General features: G+C 45.4%; 1 protein-coding gene across 1 annotated transcript in view; it reads left to right on the forward strand.

The window, feature by feature from the left end:
- The window catches only part of LOC132572884 (membrane protein BRI3-like), a 418,468-nt gene that overhangs the window by 7,229 nt on the left and 389,305 nt on the right, over window positions 1-21,934 (forward strand). The gene's annotated exons all lie outside the window — the stretch shown is intronic.

Consider the following 21,934-nt stretch of genomic DNA (forward strand, 5'->3'; position numbering starts at 1 on the left):
AGGTGGACCACGTCACCGGACCGGTCTCCTATGCAGTGGCCTTGGAGGGTGGACATCTCCTGAGGCGACACATCGACCAACTCCGAGGTCGCCTGCCTGCCGGGGAGCCAAGGTCAGAGGCTCCAGATCCGGACAACGTAAGTCCCCGAGAGCCTGACACAGAACAGGGTTCCGTGGAGCCCTCTTCGGCCCAGCAGGAGGAGACCCCTGACCACGCAGCTGAACCCAGGTCTCCCGAGGCCGCCGTCCCAGATGTCTCCAGCTCTGCAGCCGCGGAACCACCAACCGAGTCGGAACGCCCAGTCCCCTCGGAGCTCCGACGCTCGACACGAGACCGCCGCCCTCCGGCATATCTCCAGGACTATGTCACCTGATAGCTGGAACTATGGGGGGAGGGGTGTTGTGTCCTAGGCTCAAATGGGAGAACTGTTACTTTTGGAGGGAAGCTGAACAAGCCAAAGCTTGTACTGCACACCAGGGTTCCAGAGAAGGCCTAAGCGTGCCCAATCAGGGGAAGGATTGAAACATAAGTAGCCAATCAACATCTAGGCTCATATTGTACCCTGATAGGCCCTTAGAGCCCTGTAAATAGCTAATCCATGTACATAGTTAAGGACCAATCAGAAGGGGGCAAGAATTGTATAAAGGAGCGGGAAGTTTGAATAGAGCTCAGTCTATGTGTGTGTTCCTGAAGTAAAGCTTGCTGAAATTACTCTCCGACTCTGGTCTCTTACTGCGCCGACCCCAGTCCCTCTCTCTCGGCTTGGCTTCGCGAACAAAGATTTAAGAAGGGTGCAATAGTCCACGTCTGCTGCAGGCTCGCTGGTGGCTGACAAGACCAATGCGGGACAGGCAGGTCCGGCCACAGTGGCTGCAGGGAAAAGTCTGATTTAGGGTTGTTGCTGTAGCAGTGCGATTCTTCCTCAATCTCCTTTTGTCCTCAAGACCAGCTATGCGTGCGTTCTCAAAGGAAGAGACAGCCTGGTGGATGGTGTGTCTCCATGCTTTGCGATCTAAGGCTAGGTCAGACCACTGGTGATGGTTGATGCGACAGCTGCCAAGGGATTTCTTCAAGGAGTCCTTGTACCTCTTCTTTGGTGCCCCTCTATTTCGATGGCCGGTGGAGAGTTCGCCATACAGGGCAATCTTGGGAAGGCGGTGGTTTTCCATCCTAGAAATATGCCCTGCCCAGCGCAGCTGCGTCTTCAACAGCAGTGCTTCGATGCTTGTAACCTCCGCCCTCTTGAGGACTTCAGTGTTGGTCACAAAGTCACTCCAGTGGTGCGAAGGCAGCGCTGATGAAAGCTCTCAAGGAGTCGCAGGTGATGACGGTATAAAACCCACAATTCGGAGCCGTAGATGAGGGTTGTCATCACAACCGCTTTGTAAACATTGATCTTTGTGCCTTTTTTCCGATGCTTGTTGCTCCACACTCTTTTGTGCAGTCGGCCAAATGCACGGTTTGCCTTTGCCAGCCTGTTGTCAATCTCCTTGTCTATCTTGGCATCTGAGGAGATGATGCACCCCAGGTAGCTGAACTGCTGGACTGTCTTCAGAACTGATTCACCCACAGTGATGCAGGGAGGGTGATAATCTTCCTGGGGTGCAGGCTGGTGGAGAACTTCTGTCTTCTTCAGACTAACTTCTAGGCCTAATAGCTTGGCAGCCTCTGCAAAGCAGGACGTCATATGCTGCAGAGCTGATACCAAGTGGGAGACGAGTGCAGCATCATCAGCAAACAGTAGCTCTCGGATGAGTTTTTCCATAGTCTTGGAGTGGGCCTTTAGTCGCCTCAGGTTGAACAGGCTGCCATCGGTGCGATAGCGGATATAGACACCATCGTCATCATCTAGATCTACTGCGGCTCTTTGAAGCATCATGCTAAAGAAGATCGTAAAGAGAGTTGGCGCGAGAACGCAGCCTTGCTTTACACCTGTGCCTATTGGGAAGGGCTCCGAGAGGTCGTTGCAGTGTCTGACTTGGCCTCGCTGGTCTTCCTGTAGCTGGATGATCATGCTGAGGAACCTTGGGAGACATCCTAAACGTTCCAAGATTTGCCACAGGCCTTTCCTGCTAACGGTATCGAAGGCTTTGGTAAGGTCGACAAAAGTCACATACAGAGCCTTGTTCTGTTCCCTGCATTTCTCTTGGAGCTGCCTGAGAACAAATACCATGTCGGTGGTGCTCCTGTTAGCTCTGAAGCCGCACTGGCTCTCTGGGAGGAGTTCTTCTGCAATGGTGGGCACCATTCTGTTCAGGAGTATTCTGGCAAGGATTTTGCCTGCGATGGAGAGCAGGGTTATCCCCCGGTAGTTGGAGCAGTCTGACTTTTCCCCTTTATTCTTGTATAGGGTGATGATGATTGCATCGCGAAAATCCTGTGGTAATTTGCCTTGTTCCCAGCAGGTGACAAGTACTTTGTGAAGTGAGCTATGTAGTACTGTGCCCCCATGCTTCCAGATCTCTGGTGGAATTCCATCAACTCCTGCTGCCTTGCCACTTTTCAGTTGCTTGATGGCATTAACAGTCTCTTCTAGGGTGGGGATCTCATCCAACTCTGTTTTCACTGGTTGAAGTGGGGTGAGGTGCATTGCTGAATCTTGAACTACGCGGTTGGCACTGAAGAGAACCTGAAAATACTCTGACCACCGGTTCAGTATGGATGCCTTGTCTGTGAGGAGCACTTGGCCGTCTGCACTACGCAAGGGACTCTGAGCCTGATATGATGGACCATATACTGCCTTCAGGGCTTCGTAGAACCCTCTTAAATCACCAGTGTCTGCACACAGCTGGGTTCTCTCTGCAAGCTTGGTCCACCAATCGTTCTGAATGTCTCGAAGCTTGCGCTGGAGGTTGCTACATGCAGCGCGAAAGGTTGCTTTTTTCCCAGGACAGGAGGGCTGAGCAAGATGTGCTTGGTAGGCAGATCTCTTTTTCGCCAGTAAATCTTGGATCTCTTGATTGTTCTCATCAAACCAGTCCTTGTTCTTTCTTGTGGAGAACCCGAGGACTTCTTCAGAGATCTGCAGGACGGTAGTTTTTAGGTGTTCCCAGAGTGCTTCTGGAGAAGGGTCTGTGGGGCAACTGGGGTCCTCAATTCTTGACTGGAGTTTTGCCTGGAAGGCAGCTTTAACTTCGGCTGACTGGAGACTGCCAACCTGAAACTTCCTCCGAGGGATACCTCCTCTCCTGGGTGTGGGTTTAAAGTGAAGACGGAGATTGCAGCGTACAAGACGATGATCCGTATGACATTCTGCACTGGGCATTACTCGGGTGTGTAAGACATCTCGAAGGTCTCTCTGGCGCACCAGAATGTAGTCGATAAGGTGCCAGTGCTTGGACCGTGGGTGCATCCAGGTTGTCTTCAGACTGTTCTTCTGCTGGAAGATAGTGTTGGTGATGGTGAGCTGGTGCTCCATGCAGAATTCTAGCAGGAGGCGCCCGTTGTCATTGCAGTTGCCAATGCCGTGTTTGCCAAGTACTCCTTTCCAGGCTTCCGAGTCTTTACCTACTCTGGCATTGAAGTCGCCAAGGATGATCACCTTGTCCTCTGTAGGGGTCTTCTGTACGAGGTTGTATAGATCAGCATAGAACTTGTTCTTTTCTGCAGGATCTGCTTGAAGGGTTGGGGCATACACACTGAAGAGTGTTGCATGCTGCTTGTTTTGAAGTGGGAGGCGCATGGACATGATGCGATCTGAGTGACCTGTTGGCAGGTTTTCGAGTTTGGAGGCAATGGAGTTCCTGACCATGAAGTCAACGCCAGAAAGGCGGCTCTCAGCCTTTGACTTACCCGACCAGTAGAGGGTATAGCCAGCACCGTGTTCTTGAAGACTACCTTCCTCAGGGAAACGGACCTTACTGAGAGCTGCTATGTCGACATTCAACCTGAGAAGTTCGTGGGCAACTAGAGCAGAGCGTCGTTCAGGGCGACCACTGTCTACTGTGTCAAGCATGGTTCTGATGTTCCAACACGCAAGCTTTAGTCTTTGCACACTTTGTGAGGCAGGTGCATGCCTTTTCTTTGTTGTTATTTTTTGACCGCAAGTAAGGATGCCCGTTGACCGCGGCTAGCCAACTGGGGTGGAGGAGACGAGCTTTGTTTAGGCCACCTTTTCTAGGCCCCTCTCCGTGTGGAGCAAGCAGTGCTGTCCCTAGATAAGGCTGCTTGGTCGTTCAGGGTGCTGCCGAAAAATGCTTTCGTCTCCGGGTTAGCATCAGGCGACCAATACCCTGAACCGCCTACATGCAGGATCGGGACTGCGGCTTCCAGTGGCACCTTCCACCTGCCGTTTCGCCCCTTGCCCATCGCTGCAGGACTTGATGCGTTGTGGGTTGTGTATGTGGATATGCCCTTCAGGCCTGCGCAGAGGAATTTTTTAGGTGAAGCGCAGTGTGCGCAGTACTGGCTCCACCCTTTCACCTGGGGGTCATCTGCCATGGCCCAGTAAGCCGGGACGCCGGCAGCGAGTCCTCCAGGTGGTAGGTGTTACATTAACGAGCTCTATCTGCTCGGGTTTGATGTTAGAGTTTTCCTTCTCTTAGGCTGGCGAGGTTGGTGGGCCCAGCCTGCCCATCCGGTTATACCGCCAGATAATTCGGTCGCACCATGACGTAGCAAACTCTGTGAAAAACGGGGGGGACCAGCGAGAAGGTGTTGCTACGGATGCAGTAATGCAGGAGAGGCCATTGCAGTGACCATCTGCCAGGCATAGCCAGACAGTGACCACGCGGCGTTCACTACACCGGGAGAGGAGAGGCTATGTATTGCGCATACACTTTCCCTGGGGGGGTAGGATACCCAGAGGGAGCCCACCCACCCCACCGCTGACCCCAGTACTTTACACCTTTTATCTCAGTTCCCTACCCCCAGATACTATTTGCCCTACAATATTTTCATACGTAGCCCCCACATTGTAGATAGTAGCTTAAAGAGACAGAGATGGAAGAAAGGAGAGCATGTGTGAGAGAATAATGTTTAAAACTCCACTGCACTGGAATAATGTTTAAAACTCCATTCTCTCCCCCCCCCCCCTTCAGTCCCACTGTCAGTAATGGCTTCCCACAGAGGCTACTAATGATGACAAAAACACAACACAGTATATCCTTGAGAGACAACAACCTAGTCCCCTTTTAGGTTCTCCTCCCATGGGATGAGGGTTTGCTGCTTATGACTTAGGTCGTAAAAACAGGGAGAAGTAAAGAGGTCCAAGCGAGCTGCCAGGTTGGTCTGAAGCAGTTGAACAAAGCAGGAGTCAAGTTGTACCTTTAAGACCAACCAATTTTTATTTAGAACATAAACTTTCGTGTATGAAGCACACTTCATAAAGAAAGTCACTCTTCAGAAAAAAGAAGTTCCCTCTGTCTGTGAAGATCACAGTCATTTTAATTTCCCTCATCATTTTGAAATTGCTGCACTCCGAGGCTATCTGAGGTGATCCTCCCACTTTACAGCGTTCCTCACAGGTTTTTATTTTTTCCACAGAGGTGTTTTTGGGAGTTACTGGGAAAGGAAAATACAGCAGAATAATTCTGCAATAAAATGACAAGAAAAAATTATAATTATGCTTGCAAGAGCTGATAAATGAAAAGTCATCATTCTGTAGATCAAAAATTCCAGTGTAGATAGCCGATGCATCAATTTAAGACATTCTTTTGATTCAGGTTTATATTCAGCCTAAAGCATGACTTGAAATGTGTGATTTTTTTTCCCTACCACATTAGAAGAAATAACATTATTACTGGGGGAGGAGATTCCTGATCTTAAAGTGGGAGCTGGCCTGCTAATTTGAAGAGCAAGGGAGTCAAAGCTCACCCCTACACACTATTTCCCAAATCAAAACGTCACACTTCTCAAATTGGTATTAAATCCTAATCCTGCCTTCTGATGGGTCTAGTAAGAATTCACAGGGTTATTGTGCAGACAGAATGGGAAGGGATAATGATGTATGCTGTCGTAAGCTTCTCAGAGGAAGGGCAGATAGAATGCAATTCATAAATCAAATTTCAGGAAATCTCATCATGGATCTCCCACATTATATCCATTTTAGCTTCAGGAGATTCTGGCTTCGTACCGACAACATGAAGAAACACATCGTGATATATGGCATTCAAATGGAGGCTTAGATTCAGAAGTCTTATAAAAAGGTAAAGGTAGCCTCCTGTGCAAGCACCAGTCATTTTCGACTCTGGGGTGATGTTGCTTTCACAACGTTTTCATGGCAGACTTTTTACTGGGTGGTTTGCCATTGCCTTCCCCAGTCATCTACACTTTCTCCCCAGCAAGCTGGGTGCTCCTTTTACCGACCTCGGAAGGATGGAAGGCTGAGTCAACCTTGAGCCAGCTACCTGAACCAGCTTCTGCTGGGATTGAACTCAGGTCGTGAGCAGAGGGCTCCGACTGCAGTACTGCAGCTTTACCACTCTGCACCATGGGGCTCACTAGAAGTCTTCTACTGAGCAACAATTTACCATAAAGTACAGGCAGCTGGTCGAATTAGAATTTGGGTCAGACTCCCATTTTATTCAGTGTAGTTTGAACATGGGGATACAGAATGTTATTTTCTCCAGTTGGTTTCTCTCCCTTCCTGTAATGTCTTGAAATATCAGTCAGCAGTTTTTACCAGGGCAGGAGTTTGACCCATGAGCAGATGGTGATATCAGCACCTCTTCACAATAGACACCAAAGAATGTACACAAGTATCGCCTGTGCTGATGAAGCTGGATTCTTTAGGCCTTTTTTTAAAGCTATATTTCCTTTGGACAACAGCCAATGGAACTAGATTAATGTAACAATAAAGCTAAGTTATTTTGTGCAATACCATTTATTGTTCTCTTCAAACCCTTAACACAAATTAGATGTATAAATTCTGGAGCTGCAACCTCTTGATTGTTTTACTTATTTCTAAAACAAGACAAAATCCTTTAGTCTACACTTAATTATCTTAAAGGATGATTAGATCATAATGTGGAACCATAACAAATCACTTAAATTATTTCATTTGGCTGTCTCATTTCTATGCATCACTGCTTCTTTTTAACAAAACCACTTTAATTAAACTAAAAGAAACCCTCATGGGATTCCCCCTTCCCCCAGTATGAGCTGGTGGTTTTAAGCAAAGCAGACTGGGAAACACTTTGCTCCACCTACAGAATTTTTAAGTAAAAAATTTAAAGAAATACTTTTAACCTCCAGAGTCAAAGTGGTGTCAGATGCAATCAATTGTAAGTTTACTTACTTGGAGTAGCTCTACTGAAATCACTTCAATTTACCTTTTAACAATATGCCCTATTGTAGCTGCATGGTAGCATCCAGAAAGCATCTTTCATTTAAATCTTTGCAGTTCAGGCAGGGCCGGTGTGTGGGAGTAGGCAAAGTAGGTTTAACTGAGCGCCAAAGGGAGGGAAATCAAGGGAAAACACCTCTGCATAATAGGTCTAAAACTTCTGAGTCACTCTCCATTCCACACCTACATCTGCTAGCAAAATATTCCTATACTCCAGTCAGAATTTGAACTGATGTCTGTTCACAATGGACAATGTGGGGCGATGGTCAGAGTAGCTGGACTAGCATTTGAGGGAGATTTGGGTTCTTTCCCCCACACTTCCATGAAACTAAGTAACTGACTTTGGGCATTTTCTTGGTCTAATTTACCTAACAGGGTTCTTTTGAGGACAGAACAGAGAAGCCATGCCAATAAAGGCTAACTTGAACTTGAAAAAAAGAAAAAAAGAACAGAGAAGCCAGAACAGCACCTGCTACTCTGAGTTTCTTCCAGGACTATTGATTATTAAACTACAAAACTGACCCCACACTTTGAGCCTTCCCGTTCTTTTTATAATTTCTACCATGTATCTTCAGTCTGTATATTAGCGCACACCCTCTGACACCAAGCCAGCCAGAACTGCATTCCTATGCGTTCCTGCTCAAAAAAACCCCTGCATCTGCCAGAGGGCACATTTTGCCCTATATCAGAAGCACTCTGCTTCTCAGCAGTGTGTGTTGTGCAACCACATACACCCTCATTATGTGGGTTTCTTTTTCTTTCCTGTGGCTGCTGCATTCTGCACCAACTGTAGTTTCCTGATTCAAGACAAAATGCTGGTTCTTCACCTTGCTGCTTCCCAGATGTCTTCGGGATTGGTAACTATTGCCCTTCCTTCTAAAAAGCTCACTCTCTTTCCTCTTTGATTTCCTCTAAGCTTGTTTGTGTGTTTATGCATTTCTATCAATTCTATTGATAAAAACCTTTCTTGTTGAACATCTACCTGGTTTATTTGAGAGTTCTATTAAAATCTGTGTATACATAGGTGGAGAATCCCAGTTCCTCCATCTTGCTTTGTCTCCTTAAAGCTAATTCCCCCAAATAATTAGGAGACTGCCTATTTGGGTAACACAGTAGCACCTTAAAAGACTGAAGTTTATCCCAGCATGAACTCTCCTCTGTCACAGCTCACCATCAAATACATTGCTCTCCAATGCAGCTAGCTCCGATGCCTCACAGCTTATGCTGGAATAAAATTCATTGGACTTTAAAATGCCACTGGACTCTTGTTTTATTTCAAATGATTATCAAACAGTAATTATTTTATTTGGCATGTGCTAATATAAGTCATTAGAAGATATGAAGATCAGGTAATAATGAGAAGCAAATATTTTTCCCTAAGTGGAACCCTGCTAATATTTCTGATTGGGAAGCAGATAGCACGGCTTTTTTTAGTAGCAGGAACTCCTTTTCATATTAGGCCACACCTCTCTTATGTAGTCAGTCCTCCAAGAGCTTACAGGACTCTTATTACAGGGCCTACTGTAAGCTCTTGGAGGGTTGGCTACATCAGGGAGGTGTGGCCTAATATGCAAAGGGACTCCTGCTACAAAAAAAGTCCTGCCATGTAGTAAATATTATGGTAACAATTGATACGTCTGCTCAGAGGCCCAAAAACTGTGAAACTGGAATGAATCTCAGGTTGCTTTAGATTATAGTTCCAGTTAATATTTAATATTATTTCAGTTAAGACAATTCACACAATTAGGTAGGGTTGCCAACCTCCATGGGGTAGCTGGAGATCCCCTGGAATTACAAGAGATCTCTAGATAGAGAAAATGGCTGCTCTGGAGGGTAGCCTCTATGGCAATATACCCCACTGAGGTCCCTCCCCTTCTCAAACCTTATGCTTTCCAGCTTCATTTCCAAATTCCCAGGTATTTCCCAAGTGGGAGTTGGTATGCCAGATACCAAGAGCAGAGAAATCAGTGCCAATGATGGTTTCCACTGGAAGTCTGTGGAAGCTGAAGTACTCATGGAGGATAATGGCCACATCTCATCCTCAGCTAAATGTGCACGGTTGATGGAGGACTGTATAATTGGGTAGTGTTACTCGGGACAGCAAATCAGATACTCCAGCGGAAACACCACATGGAATAAAGAATGCTGTGAAGCACAAATAAGTTGACTTGCCAACTCCGCACTTTTAGTGGATTTCCTGTAGAGAAAAGGCTGTCTTTTTTTTTTAACCCAATCAATTTAGCAGAGACCACAGTATAATACTGTACTGTTATCATTCACATTCGTTAAAGAAACTTCCTTGGTTTGTTAGATATCACTTTACCTGTTAGAGCTATTTGCTCCAAAGGATTTCTATTATTTGGTTAAACCCACACTTTAAAAAAAATATTGCAGGTAAACAGAGTTTAGACAAAAAAAAATCCCCAAACACTTCCTCCTCCTCCTACCTCTCTCCTCAATAATTATTTATCTGAGTCTATTTCTTTGGCTTAAACAAATTATAACATTTGGCAAATCCTTCCCCAAAAACCTACAGTGAATCACATGCTACAAAATGCTTGCTGTCAGCTACTGAAGGATTCCTTTCCTCAGCTTCACATATCACTACATTACTAGCATCTAAGTAAGAAAAAGGTAACACATCCAGAAGTCTGTATTCTATGATTATTTAAAAATTAAAAACTAAACAGCTTGGTTTTTTAAAATCAAAATAAGATTAAAATTAATGATTACATATGGATTTTAGCTGTTCTGATACCATTGATACTTGTAGAATTCAGTGGTTTCTATAATTAAAGTATTCCTCTGTAACCAGTATGTGAACTAGGCTATTTTTTAGACCCATTGAAAGTTCCTAGAAAATACTCAGCCGGCTGCTGCTGTACCTTCCACCCCATTCCTCCACTGCTCACCATTCACTGACCATCCTTAGCCTCCTTCTAAGGCAGGACTGGAATTCTGCTGGTCTGAATCAGTGTTCCCTCTAAGCTGCAGAGTCTTATGAGCAAAAATTTTACTTTGTGAGCTACTAGCATTAAAGTTGCGAGCTACTGCATAAATTATTGTGCTCCGGTTCCATTTTTCCTGAACTAGGACAAAAATGTGTGAGCTGGAGGCTAAAAATCTGCGCGCTAGCTCATGCTAACTCAGCTTAGAGGGAACACTGGTCTGAATGAATGTTGGCAAATGCTGGGAGAACATGAAGGAACAGCACAGAACTTGCTGTGGTATATGTCTACATTATAAGCATGTGGGGTTTTTTTAGTACTCCTCAAAATATTCCAATTTATCATTGGCAATATTGAGAATGTCCTGATTTTTTGTGCTTTACATTTTGAATGAGTGAAATGTTTTGTATGAGAGAAAACATTTTCTCTCTTACATGTTTTTTAAGAGAGAAAACATTTCATATGAGGCTTTTTCACTGCTCCACCAAATTTTCCATCTGAAGAAAAACTGGGGAGGGGGGGATGTCCATAGGAAAAACATTGTTAGTTCTGGATATTTCTGGGCTTTCACATCCAGGCTATACAAAAGGCAACCTTTGATGAGCACTTAAGGTAGACCCACAATATCCACAGAGTCAAGGAGACCCTTATTTGAAGGATTCTTGTTCAGTTCCTCTAGAGCTAAAACACACTCTTGTATTCTGGATACTAGAACACATAACCATATTTGTTCCTACTAAAGTAAAATCTTCTTTTTTGTGCATTTCATAATAAAATAATGACATTCAGTGGATTTCTACAACTTCTGAGAAACTGTTTTACACAAATATTTAGCTGAAGTACTCACGGTGCTGTGAGACTTCCTGCTCAAGACCAGTGGCTACCTCAAAACCACATACAGTAGAATCCCACAGAGCAGGGGTGGCCAACGGTAGCTCTCCAGATGTTTTTGCCTGCAACTCCCATCAGCCCCAGCCATCAACCCTGCCATAGAGGGAAGCTGGCTCAGGGGTAATGCTTTGGATTTAGTGCACCCCAAGTTCAGTCTCTGACATATCCAGTTAAAGAATCAAATACAGGTATATGGACAGACCACTGCTTGAGACCCCGGACAGCCATTGCTAGTCAGAAGAGGAAATAATGAGCTATATGGACTAGTGATGCCATTCAGTGTAAAGTGGCTTCATAGTTGTTCAATACATCTCTGTCCATCCATATCAACTTAACCACTTTAGTTATGAGAATCAGTTTTGTGTAGTGGTTAAGAGCGCAGACTCTTATCTGAGAGAACCAAGTTTGATTTCCCACCCCTTACATAAGAACATAAGAGAAGCCATGTTGGATCAGGCCAATGGCCCATCCAGTCCAACACTCTGTGTCACTCAGTGGCCAAAAAAATTATATATATATTTATAGTAATATACATACATATACATATATATACACACTGTGGCTAATAGCCACTGATGGACCTCTGCTCCATATTTTTATCTAACTCCCTCTTGAAGCTGTTTATGCTTGTAGCCGCAACCACCTCCTGCGACAGTGAATTCCACATGCTAATCACCCTTTGGGTGAAGAAGTACTTCCTTTTATCTGTTTTAACCTGACCCCTTCACATGCACATGCTGATGTGACCTTGAGTCAGTCACAAGTTCTCACAGAGCTGTTCCTCTCAAGAGCCCTCTCTATCAGAGCTCTCTTAGCTCCACCTACCCCACAGGATGTCCATTGTGGGAAGGGAAAGCCACTCTGAGACTCCTTAAGGTAGTGAAGGGTGGTGTATAAATCTGATCTCTTTTTCTTCCAATGAACTGGATGCTTCATACAGACTTAAACCCATTCCTCACCATGCCTGACAGATACAGTTGTGGGCCTAGGAGCACAGAGGGAAGTGCCAGCGAGAAATCACAACAGATTAGCTTACTTTGGAATGGGAAAAGGCTACAGCTTTATTGATTACATAGTGAGGAGCACTGATAGTCTGGGGACTGATCCTATTTCAGGTAACCCCACCTACTGCTCAATAAACCTGGGGTGAGAGCTCCTACCATCAGCCCCTGAGCTGGGCATGCCGCTGAATTGGTTCCACCCCAAGACTGCTAAGGAGGCTCACTACTGTGGGATGCAGGCACTGCCTCTTCAATCAAATGGATCAGTCCCAATGCCCAAAGCTGTGACAATGAAATTATAGTGCTTACAAAAAGACCTGTAACAACCACAATGCAGGAAGGGTGGGAGGGAAAGCCACAGAAAAGTAATGGGATGAAGTCCCACAGGTGGAGCAGCTTTAAAACAAACTGAGGGGGTGAGGATCCAGCTCTCAGGTTTACCCATTGGTCCCCACCCCACATGATGGAAGCCCATGCAATGGACTCATCTGCTGCCACTAGACCCTGCCCCCACACAGAGCTATGCAGCTGGGCAGCTTGAGACTACAAAACTGCCCACTGACCTTCCCCCAGACCTGGAACCCTCAATGGCAGCAGAGGGCAACAAATATTCAAGCTGTCTTATTCCTGAAGCACTAGTGGAATTGTCAAAGGTTAACTTCTGGTTCTTAGTTAATGAGTATTGCTTTGATGACCCTATGGGTTTTGTTGCGTCATCTTACATTTTCTTCTTCAAGTTTATTACCATAGGGACTCATCACACGGCTACATTCATCTGCCCATGCTGGGGGGAAAAACCAAAACCAACACCATTTCATTCCTCTCTAGACTACAAGGAAGAATACACCTAGTACTAGATGTCTATCAACAGCTTTTCTGATAATATTGACACCTATCAGCCCACAAGTTCTCAATTTTTCCATTTTAAAGAGCAACCAAGCAATAAAACTGAGAGGTAATGTGCTTTATCCCCAAGAGCCAAATCATTTTAGGAGATGCTGCAAGAATCTCATTTTTCTGAAAGAGGCTGTTCAGTTCAGTATATTAGTTATTAGTTCCCCAAGTTTTTAATTGTGAAGGCATCTAACAGGAAATAGTTTTTTTCCACTGCCAACTAGAGCTGCATTTTAATCCTTTTAGCAGATGTGGGAAATGTTTGGAAATATTAAAATATTGAGCAGTTGTATTACTCCCAGCACCCTGCAGAAACTATAGTATTGTTATAAACAAATGTCAACACACACAATATTCAAACTCATATGTATATATAATCAAACGGGACCTGCTTAAACAGCTTGAGGCATTTTTAGGCTTCTATTTTTGATGATCAACACAGAAGAAGCCTTATATAGTATCTCGAAATTAGGAGATGAACATGAATTTTTTTGATTTCCTAGTTAAATTATAGCTCAAAGCTATAAGTAGAGTAGTGTTTGAGCATTACTCATGCCAACACTATCTGAAGAACACATGCCAAGACATTTCGTTTGCAGATAAACATGCTATTTTTGAAACAAAACACTTCAGATTTTTGCAAGCAAGTGCACCAGCCTCAAGAATGTTGCCAAGGACTGCAATTAAAGCTGTCCCAAACATATTACTTGAAATTAAGGGTTGGCATTGTCGTATGATGCATTCGTGAATAGGCTGTCGCAAATAAGACATCTAACTATTCACATGATTTCAAATTCAAGGCATAATTTCAGTTAGCTTGGATTCAGCTGCAGGCCATCAAGGGCTGGTTTACCCATGCCTGTATTTTGTACACTTAAGAACTGGCAAATAATTCCAAGAAGACTTCATTGAAAAGCATGATGTAGGATGTAATGGCCCATTCACACGTGCATGGAATAATTAGGGATGCAGAGAACTTCACAATGAATGCAAATAGCAGGCAAACACACTGTACCAGCTGCAACCACTTGTGAGTCAAGTGTTAGATTTCTGTCTCACTTCTGGCCAACTTGCAGTGTGCCAGCCAGCTGTTCAGCTGTGCTGTAACTGCAGTGTTTTATTTCCACCCACTTTTGCACCTGCTCAGTAAGCAAAACTGTAAATTCAAGGTAAGGAGTGAGAAATTACAACTTTACAAGACTTTCTTGAAAGGACAATAATGCTAGGAAAAGCTGAAGGCAGCAGGAAAAGAGGAAGACCTATCATGTAATGGTTTGATTCAATCAAGAAAGTCACAGCTCTCAATTTACAAAACCTGAACATATCTGTTAACAATAAGACATTTTGGAGGACATTAATTCATAGGGTCACCATAAGTTGGAAGCAATTTGATGGCACTTAATGCACATACTTAATGCCTCATGGCACAGAGTGATAAGCTGCAGTACTGCAGTCCAAGCTCTGCTCATGACCTGAGTTCAATCCCGGCAGAAGCTGGGTTCAGGTAGCCAGCTCAAGGTTGACTCAGCTTTCCATTCTTCTGAGGTCGGTAAAATGAGTACCCAGCTTGCTGAGGTAAAGTGTAGATGACTGGGGAAGGCAATGGCAAACTACCCCGTAAAAAGTCTGCCGTGAAAATGTCGTGATGCAACATCACTCCAGAGTCAGAAACGACTGGTGCTTGCACTACCTTTTTAATGCACACACATTCAGAACTGATGAGTAGAATGTGAGCCTGTGAGTGCTCAAGTATCTCTAGCAATGATCAGGGGCTTTAAGTAATCAAGTGTTAGTGTGCATATGAACTAGTTTACTAGCAGCAAGATTTTGCCCCAGGTGGCAAGGTGGGGATTCAAAAGTGGCATCCTATCTGCACCATCAACCCCTTAATTTCAGCAGGGATTTAGGTTTATAGGTTTATTAAATTTATACCCCGCCCCCCCCCCCACCGAGGCAGGCTCAGGGGGGCTCCAAATCTATATGCTTATATTTATTTATTAGATTTCTATTCCACCTTTCCCCGGAGCCTCAAGGCAGATTACAACAATAAATTTTTGAAACAAATAAAAATAAATTATATTTACAGCAAAAGTTAACTTCAGGATCAAATCAAAATTTCTCTTTGATTGCATGATGTACACTGAGCTCCCCTTACTCTCTGTTAATACAGTTGCCAAGGATATAATATAATTGCTCTTCTAGCAGCTTTTTAATACAAAATGAAAATTTATGATTAAGTGGTACACTTGTTTTTAAAAGGATATATATTGAAGAAGAAGATATTGGATTTATATCCCGCCCTCCACTCCGAAGAGTCTCAGAGCGGCTCACAATCTCCTTTATCTCCCTCCCCCACAACAGACACCCTGTGAGGTGGGTGGGGCTGAGAGGGCTCTCACAGCAGCTCCCTTTCAAGGACAACCTCTGCCAGAGCTATGGCTGACCCAAGGCCATGCTAGCAGGTGCAAGTGGAGGAGTGGGGAATCAAACCCGGTTCTCCCAGATAAGAGTCCACACACTTAACCACTACACCAAACTGGCTCTCCAATATAAATGCATCCCTAGGAGTACTCCCATGTGGACAAGCTTCCAATTAGGCAAATGCTTTGTAAGTTCTTAGCTTTGCTCACAGCCAATTAGGATAAATGCTGCATTTAAAACAAAACAAAAATTGTACAATGTAAAGAAGAAACACACATTCCCAGAGTGCTGAAATTTTTTGAACATATCTGAAGTTCAATGATTCAAGAACCCAGTTAAACTGATTGGCTCACTAGGTCATTGACAGGCCACATTCATTAAATTCTTTACATACAGGCTGTGGGTTGAGATGAAGCAGCAGCAGCACTGTAAATATTTTGTCAATTCATTTCTGTTTTATTGATGGTAGTTTATTAAAACAGGAAGTTCAGTATTTCCCCCACACACCTCTCTTCCTGCAGAGACAGTTCTAAATTACCGGGCTGACTCTGCACAGAGTACCTGTTGATGGATGGTGCAGTCAATTGGGTCAGTTTTTACTTAATGCAAATGTGCTGTCAGACATACATAAATTCAGCCTAGGTTACCCATCACAACTCTTGGATATGTCTAAGAGAACTGAGAAAACTGCAGAGAGGGAACAGCAGAGCATGAATCAGATGGCAAATCCAATAAGCTTTGCTTAACTTTAGTTTATAAAGCATTTTCAAAGCCACAGTCAGCTTGCATCCACAGGCAATAAAATAGTCTTGATCTCCAGCTATGCTAAAGGCAAAAGGCTTCTGTTCTCACTGTGGTGGCATTATCAACTAGAGCAGGGGTGGGAAACCTCCATCCTGAGGGCTGTATACGGCCTTCGAGGTCACTTGGTGTGGCCCTCGGGGATTGCTGGACAGATACATAGATTGCCATGTGGCAGCATCCCTGGGGCCTGGCTGGCCAGTGAGGATCATGGGGCCCAGCCACACGGTGCAGCAGCTTCCTCGGAGCCAGGCAGGGATCACAGGGCACAGATGTATTGTGTGGCAGCCTACCTGGGGCCTGACTGGCCGGCCAGAATTGCTGCAGGGTCTGGAAAAGTTACTGTCACAGTTCAGGTTGCACTTGATTATCCCAGACAGTGTGGCCTAATATGCTAATGAGGGTGTGACCTAATATGCTAATATTAGGGGATGTGGTCTAATATGCTACTAAGTTCCTGCTGGGCTTTTTCTACAAAAAAGCCCTGGATCTATGCATTTGCCTAGGGCAGTGGGCCATGTGTGTGTGCGCCAGATTAGGCTCTCCCCACATGACTCCAAATAGAAAAACACTTATTTGCATTAATTTTGCTGGCCTGAATCATTCTTCCTCAGCGGAACACTGTTTTTTAAGTTGATAATTTTTATGGCCCACGAATGATGTTATAAATATCCATATGGCCCTTGGCAGAAAAAAGGTTCCCCACCCCTGGTAGCAAGTTGCTACCAGTTCCCCTCCAAGAACAAAATACTGGTTTGCTGCCCTGACCTGGATAGTCCTGGCAAGCCTGAGCTCTTCAGTTATGCCAATAAAGGCATGATATTGTCTTACCTGATCTCTTCAGATTTTAGAAGCTAAGCAGGGTCAACTCTGGCAAGCACTTGGTTGGGAGATTTCCTTGAAATACCAGAGCTGAGAGGCAGGCAGGGTAGGCTTTACTCAGCCACCTCTCTGAATATCCTCTATGCCCCTAGCAGGGATCAGTCACCAGAGGTCACCATGACTTCCAGGTGCACACACAAACATATGCACATAAAAATAAAAAACACTGGCTATCTATCTAATCTATCTATTCTATCATCTATCTATTGTAAAGGAAGTAGAAAATACAATATTATTTAACATAGAATGGAGCAAGAGGACAAATGCTCCTGTGAAAGTAGGGTTGGCAAGTCCCTCACAGCCTCCAGCAGGGGACTCTTTGCATGCATGGTGCGATGTCACCCAGAAGTGACGTCTTCGCGTTGGCGCAGGGGCGCTGTGGCCTCTCTAGGCATTTCCAGGCAAACTCTATGGTTTTCCTGGATGCTCTAGCCATTTGGGAGGTAAAAACTCTACGGCATCTACATAGTTTTCTCTCCCAAATGGCCAGAGCATCTGGAAAAACCATAGAGTTTTCCTGGAAATGCCTAGAGTGGCCACCACACAACATCGCCAGCGCGATGTCACTTCTGGGTGACGTCATCACTCCAGTGACTTTGGGGGAGGTTCCCCCCCGCCGGCCCGATGTGGGCCGGTGGGTTGGAAACCTCCCAGGCGGGAGAACCGCTGCCCAGACTGGGGGCTTGGCAACTTTATGTGTAAAAATATAAAGTTCCTGCAGGCAGAAAACTATCAAATAGAATAGAAACTAGCTAGGTTATAATCCTGACATTATAGTTTACTAGCAGCAAGATTTTGCCCCAGGTGGCAAGGTGGGGATTCAAAAGTGGCATCCTATCTGCACCATGAAGTAGTACAGCCCATTATACCACCATGTGTACAGCATGGCCACCATACAGAGGAGAGATAAGAAACCATTCTAATCAAACTACTACCTACACACAATTGCTAAAAGATAAAACAAGTCTCCCCTGGGCAGAAATTGATAGGCCTGAATTCAGACATCCCCTATCTTTCCCCCAGAATGAGACTCCTTTGCGGGTGTTAGATGTCAGCACACCCTGAAAATCAGGGGCCTTTTGGAGCAGAACTTTCTGTCGCATGACAGCTGCCACCCCATCAACAACAGGCCTCTCTGCATTCAAGCCTTTCCCCTCCATGTACATTGCTGATTGTTCACTTATGGAGTCATACAATCCTCACTACAAGCCACAAATTAATCTGAGTCTATACAATGAATAGGCTGCTTCCATATCATTAGGCACTTCAGTCCAATCTAACAAATTGCTAGTTTCCAGAAGCAATAATATAATTGCAACCCTGTATTTATTTATTTCTTTTTAGCAAGCAATTCTAGGATTTACCTCAGAATTACGGATAATGAAATGCATCCTGTTGCAAATGTTTTTATATTATAGTCCACAAACCGTAATTTTCAACTGAGTCTAAACAGCCATCAAAAGGTGTTTATATGAACCTAGCCTTCCCACACAGAGCTTCATTAAAACTGGATGCTTAAACTGAAAAAGTTCAGCAATAAATCAAGGAAGGAGAGAACTTGCCAAAAAAAAAAGCAGAACAATTTTTGCTGCCACCTTGCTGTTCAAAACATTCATTCATTACAATTGCAGGGCAAGGCAGATACTCCTAATTCCCTCTCTCACATACACCCCTACCCTTAACATATTGGTATATTAGTAAGTACTCCACCACCAGAATTGCACAGAAAGCAGTTAAGGGGGGGGGGGGGAGTTTACATAAAAGATGCAAAGGGGGAGGTGTAGAAGTAAGGTCTTACTCCTAATATACATTAACTTGTTTGTTTTTTTTTAAGTTTATTGAAAATTACTAAATCAAGTACAGAAAACTTAATAAACACAAACAAACAACTTGTTAATAGAGTTTGAGTCCAGTGGCACCTTTAAGACCAACAAAATTGAATTCTGGGTATACAAAGTGTGCATGCACACCAAAGCTTATACCCAGAAATAAACTTCGTAGGTTTAAAGGTGCCACTGGACTCAAACTATGTTCTGTTGCTTCAGACTAACATGGGTACCCATTTGAATGAACTTAAGTGCCCGCTGGGAGAAAAAAAGTTTTCGACGGATGAGGTATTATGCTTTTTGTGTGCTGGGAAGTGTGCTATCCAGCTTTAAATGTCTTCACTTGGGCACTGATTCTTAAAAACCATGCTCTTTCCTCATGCAAAGACTCAAGGATGCTTAAGAAGTAAACAAACATAAAATAAGGATTCCAAAAGACATATTATGAAAACCCTACTGGCAAAGCATGAAGAATCTAAATATACAATACAAAACATTGTGTAATGGACTTTAATAATTACAAAATAACCCAAGGTATGAGGGGACAGTTTGCTATTTCTTCATAGAGGAAAGGGGAAGATCAACATGAAAGAGGTTTCAATCTAATGTTTCTGATTTTGATAAAATCTATCCCCAGTAAGAGTATTTCCCCATGAAAAAATGCCCCTTCAGCCATTCAGCACTACTGAAAATGTCCTGCCATTCCCAAGAGTAATTCTTTTATTATCCACTTGTTCAAGGTACCAGCTTTTGTTTGTTCTAATATTGGTCAGCCTCATTTGAGTTTCTGGAAACATCAAAAACTATGAAAATGTATTTGTTTTTATTTCCTTCAAATCCCAATATGATTATCTGAGCTAGCTTTCATTGGCAGATGGAAATAGATACACAAACGTAGGCTTTCCAACCAGAAGGGCTCAGATGGTGTTCTTCCTCCTCTTTCCAACAAACTGCAGGCATACTTTGAGGTGGCTTGATTGCTATGTAGCCAGCTCTTGGTGTTTTGTTTCTTGATAAAATGGTTGGAGCCATCACAGCAGATCCAACAGAGGAGAAAAGCATCACAGAACTACAGCTGCCACAAAAGTCACTGCAGCTTTGCCAGCAGCTGTGGTGTGTTGTTAGGTGATACAGGACAAAAGGGCATCGGAGGAGCACTCTACAATACAACAAAAAGCAGCCACATTATAGACATGGGACCTGGAGAGGACCCATAATGATTAGTCTGAAGACAGAATGGTTTCATAAAGTTTTGCAAGAAGTTAAAAAAAATGCAGCACAGTATGAACGCCTATATCTTCTTCATGGTCTCTGTGCATCACACTTGTGGGATACTGCGCCTGCGCTGGTCCCCGATCGGTATCTGTAAGAAAGCCCGGGAATTTTCCGCGGTCGGTGCCACTGGGCATGCGCAGGCGTCCCATCGCGCATGCCCAACGGCGCCATCGCGGTAATCCCGCCAGTTCCTTTCTGACCGCTGCGCGAGGAAGCTGCGTTCATCGTGTTCCCGGTCAGTGAGCCTCGGGTTTTTGCCCTTTTTCCCCTCTTCCTTGTTAATATAGTCCGTTTGTTGTTTTGTTAGAGTAGTAGTTAGTCTTAGTAGTTAGTTAGTTAGCTTTAAAAAAAAAAAGTGTTTTTTTCGGGTGCGTGTTGCGGCGGATCGCCCCCCGGGGCCTTCCCCCCGCTGTTTTTCCCCTCTGTTTTTCCCCCTCAGAGGACTCTGAGAGGGCCTTCCTAGTGACGATTGTCTATGGACAGTCGCTGGGGGTTATTTAAGAGGTGCCGGGCCTGCGGGAAGAAGATCGCCCCCCCAGACGGCCATTCCCTGTGTCTTCTTTGCTTGGGTGAAGCGCACCGTGTGGAGGCCTGCCCGCACTGCCTCCGCTTCTCCAAGCAGACTAGGAAGAACAGGGCGGCAAGGCTATCAGCCGCATTAACGGCCTCGGCACTTCGTCCTCCGAAATCTACGGCGGGCCCGTCGGCATCGATACCGAAGATGGTGGACACCCAAGCCCCAACGGTCCCATCGGCCGATGCGACCCGGGCAGAAAGGGAAGCACCGACGGAGCGAGGCCCCACGAAACGGGCCTTCGACGGGTCAGTGGAGACACCCGCGAAGAAGCGTCGGGAGGACGCCGGGCGAGAGCCTTCCTCCAAGAAAGCGAAGGCCAAGGAGAAGCGAAAACGGCCACGCTCACCACCGCCTTCTCCCGGCGTATCGGCGCCGATCACCATCGAGCCGATCACCATCGAGCCGCCAAGGAAGGTCCCACCTTCCCCGCTGCGCAGCCCATCGACTCCCAGGGCCAGCGCTCATCGGCCGCGCCCCCAGTATCGGAAGCAGAGGTAGACCTAACACGGCGATCTCCGTCGGCGGGCTCACTTCGGCGAAGCGGTGAGTCGGCCTCAGACGTCGAGGCTTCGACATCAGCCAGCGCGGCTAGACCTGCGGGACCGAGAGGCAGAAGAGAGAGGGAGCCGTCGGTCGAGTCTCGGCATTTCCCACTGATCCCCCCATGGGAGCAGCAGAGATGGCAGTCGCCCTACTCTTGCTACCCACCATACCACTGGTACCAGCCGAGGGAGCACCCTGACTGGGAACATTGGTCCGAGATGTCCTCGTTCTCCAGAGCATCGCACCGATCCAGGAGATCATCGGCATCGGTCTCGATTCCGCCGGAACGACACACCGCGCCGACAGAACCCCAGCACCAACCCCCGACGCCGATCCAGTCACCGTGGAGGGAGCCAACACCGCCCCTATCGGAGCACTCAGACCATCGAGAGTCCTCACCATCGGGGTCGGAGAGTGATGAGCAGGAGAGCGCCTGGGAACCTTCGCCAGATCCCAACACTGCAGAAGATCTGCCAGTCTCGCCTTCAGAGGACTTGAGATCTTATGCAGAAATGGTGAAAAGAATGGCGGCCACCATTTCCCTGCCCATTTCTCAACCTGCACCAGTCGTGGACGACAATGTCTTCGA

Source organism: Heteronotia binoei, chromosome 5 (genome assembly GCF_032191835.1).
Source record: "Heteronotia binoei isolate CCM8104 ecotype False Entrance Well chromosome 5, APGP_CSIRO_Hbin_v1, whole genome shotgun sequence".
Classification (NCBI taxonomy): Eukaryota; Metazoa; Chordata; class Lepidosauria; order Squamata; family Gekkonidae; genus Heteronotia; species Heteronotia binoei.